Genomic DNA, 3,956 nt, shown 5'->3' on the forward strand with positions numbered 1-3,956 from the left:
TTGAATGATGCAGAGTGCATCAAGAAAAGATGGAAGTAATACACAGAGTCATTGTACCAAAAGGAAATGGTTAATGTTCAACCATTTCAAGAGGTACCATATGAACAAGAGCCCATTATCTAGGACCTTCTAATGTGATCCCTTTTAGAGCAGTTGGTAGTGGTAACTGGGTACCACTTAATTCTTTCTCCAAGTGTTCTTGAGCTTGTCTGGAAACTGAACCTCAAACCATTTAGATGATGGCTTTTATTATATCCTTGACTAGCCTAAAATTTTAGCCATAATTGTTCTGATATTCATGATTTGAAAATCATTCTTCATGAATGAATACAAGAATTGAGAGGTTAGACGATTTTCCATGACTTTTCAGATTCTATCTTCTTCAACCGTCTCTTTTCTATATTCCTTTTAGTCTGAAAATAACTAGTACAACCATGTTTATGACCTTTAGCATATTTTACAAGCTTCTGTTCAATTGGTACTTAGCTCTTCAACACTATGCTGTTTAACACTATGTTGTACATAAGGTCGTTATGAGTTGGTGTCAACTCGACTACACCTAACAGCAATGACCATAGTATTACAAATCCATTGCTGTTTAGTTAATTTCAACTCATGTTGTTATTAAGTACTATCTATTTGGTTCCTACTCAAAGTGACCCTGTATAGGGTTTTCAAGGCTATAAATCTTTACGGGATTAGAAAGCTTCATCTTTTTTCTTGCTGAGCAGCTGGTGGGCTCACACTACTGACCTTGTGGTTAACAGTCCAGTTCAGTACTTATCCAACTCTTAGTGATCCTATAATACAGAGTACAACTGGCCCATAGGGTTTCAGGGCTGTAATCTTGCAGGGGTGGGCTGATGCAAATAAGATGCATGGAACACTTTTAGTGTCTAGATCAGTTTTCTATCCTGCTAGATTTAAAAGGAACCAATCCCAGATATCGAAGGAAGACTTCATTATTATCAAGAAGAGCTGGAGAGGAGCATATATTTTGGACCCAGAGTTCCTGCACTGAGAAACTCTCAGACCCAGGAGACAGACAGAGCTGTAACAACAAAGAAGGCATGAGATGACAGCGGTTCAGTTCCGTTAGGCTAGGCTTGCCAACTCACAGAACAAGAGAACTGAGAATCTTCAGGCAGGAGGTTTCCTGATATAATAGATTGCCTCCAGGCCTTTATCCGCAGAGGTAAAGAGCTTTGCAACATTTGCAGGATCAGGACAGGGGTCCAGACCAAGTGCACAGGGCTGAGGTTGAGGGCCCAGCAGCAGCAGCAGCAGCAGCAGCAAAGAAGCTGACCTGATTCAAGAACTGTATCCTGAGTTGTTCTTGTTACCTCCAAGGTGATCTGATTCTGAATTGTAACTGTAACTTCCCTAATAAACCCCATGATCCTGAGTATGGTCTTTGATTCTGTGTGGTCATTGACAGAGAACTTCCAGAGGTTTAAGCTGGATTCAGAAGAGGATGTGGAGTGAGGTATATCACAGCTGATGTTAGATGTACTTTGGCTGAAACAAAGAATGCCAGAAGTTTATCTGTGCTTTACTAACCACACAAAGGCTTTCAATTTCATGACAAGCTATGGACAACATTGTGGAGAATGAGTATTCCAGATCATTTAATTGTGCTCATGAGAAACCTTTACATAGACCAAGAGTCAGTTGTTCAAACAGAACAAGGGAACAACAAATGGTTTAAAATCAGAAAAGATGTGCACCAAGGTTGTATTCTTTCACTATACTTATTCAATCTGTAGCCTGAGCAAATAATCCGAGAAGCTGGATTATATGAAGAAAAACATAGCATCAGGATTGGAGGAAGACTCATTAACAACCTGTGATATGTAGATGATGCAACTTTGCTTGCTGAAAGTGAAAAGGACTTAAAATAGTGACGGATGAGGATTAAAGACCACAGCCTTTGGTATCTGTTGTACCTCAATGTAAAGAAGACAAACTTCTTCACCACTGGACCAGTAAATAACATCTCGTGACAAATGGAGAAAAAACTGAAGTTGTTGACGACTTAATTTTGCTTGGATCTACCATCAGTACTCATATATTCAGTCAAAACAAGGTCAGGAGCCAACTGTGGAACAGACTATTAATTGCTCATGTGCAAGTTCAGTCTGAAGCTGATGAAAATTAAATCCACAAGAGCCAAAATATGACCTTGAGCATATCCTAAGAATATTTAGAGTTCATCTTAAGAACAGAGTTGTTGCATTAGACACGAATGACCAAAGAGCAGAAGAATTGTGGAATGACATCAAAAGCATCAAACAAGAAGAAAGTAAAAGGTCATTAAGAAGGCAAGAAAATGGGAAAAAACCAAAAGGAATATCAGAAGAAACTCTGACACTTGTTCTTCAGTGTAGAGATTCTTCAGTAAGCACATGGAAGAACTGAGGAAGTAAAAGAGTTGAACTGAAAATTTCAAAGGGCAGCTCGAGAAGACAAAGTCAAATATTACAATGAAATGTGCAGACCTGGACTTAGAAAATCCAAAGGGTAGAACACGTTCAGCATTTCTCAAGCTGAAGGAACCAAAGAAAAAATTCAAACCTCAACTTAAAATACTGACAGATTTTATGGGCAAAATATTGAATGATGCAGAAAGCCTCAAAAGAACATGGAAGGAATACACTGAACCAAAAAGAAATGATCGATGTTCAACTATTTCAAGAGGTAACGTATGATCAAGAGCAAGTGGTACTGAAGGAAGAAGTCCAAGGTGCAATGATGCCTTGGCAAAGAACAAGACTCTGGGAATCGATGAAATACAAATTGAAATCTTTCAACAAACTGATGCAACACTAAAGACATTCATTTATGTCAAGAAATTTGGAAGATTGCTGTCTGGCTAACTGATTGGAAGAGATCCATATTTGTACCCATTTCAAAGAGAGGTGACCCAATGGAATAAAGAAATCATTGGACAATATCGTTCATATCACAGTTTTGCTAAAGATAATTCAAAAACAGCTGCAACAGGGAACTGCCAGAATTCAAGCTGGATTCAGACAAGGATGTGGAATGAGGAATATCATTGCTGACGTCAGATGGATCTTGGCTGAAAGCACAGAATACCAGAAAGATGTTTATCTGTGCTTTATTGACTGTGCAAAGGCTTTTTAAAAAAATGTTTTATTGTGAATTATGTGATAGTTTACATGGGGGAACATTAGCTTTTACATTCATCCTATCGTATATTGTTTCATTGCCATGGTTACAATTCCCTCCATGCATCATCAACCAACCAAAGGGTATACCCTGAAAGCTTGCCTCCCACCCCTCCAGGTCGTCAGCACACAGCCCTTCTCCCTCTCTGGGTCTAGAGTTCCCGGCTGCTCCGTATCTCCACGTCCTCGTCTCTGCCTCCATCTCTGGCGTCACTCCTTCTCTGGGTAGGGTCTCGCACTCTGCTCTTCTCCCTTGATGGTTCCAGGGACCTCTGCTCCTGGACTGCAAAGTCAGTCACTCTCCTCCTTTTGCTACAAAACATCCACCTTGACATTTCCAACCCTCACAATCAGTCCTGATAATTATTCACCATTGCACCACAAGGGACCTGTCCCTATCTCCTTTCGTTAGCCCTGCCCAGACAGATTGGATCTAGGCTCCCTCTTGAAAGCTTGTAAGCCAGTCACTTCTCGCCTTTGTATCCCCCTCCCCCCATTTTGGGTAGCCAATGTCCAAGTTGCCCATCCCTGCCTACTCTGTATATGCGGGTGGGTGGGAGTGATCCTCAATGTAAAGATTTGTTCCCTCTTTTGAGCTACTGCATCCATAGGTGTAGGTCAAGTTCATCAAATTGTATCAGATTACTCTTTTTCCCTCTTCTTTCTTCTTCTAGTTGAGCTCTGATCAGTCATTGAAGCGAGGTCAAGTGGGTATTATCTGCAAGTGTGGGTGTTCTTATGCATATGCCTTCTCTTCTTATCAGC

This window comes from Chrysochloris asiatica, unplaced genomic scaffold, assembly GCF_000296735.1.
Source record: "Chrysochloris asiatica unplaced genomic scaffold, ChrAsi1.0 scaffold00138, whole genome shotgun sequence".
NCBI classification, from domain to species: domain Eukaryota; kingdom Metazoa; phylum Chordata; class Mammalia; order Afrosoricida; family Chrysochloridae; genus Chrysochloris; species Chrysochloris asiatica.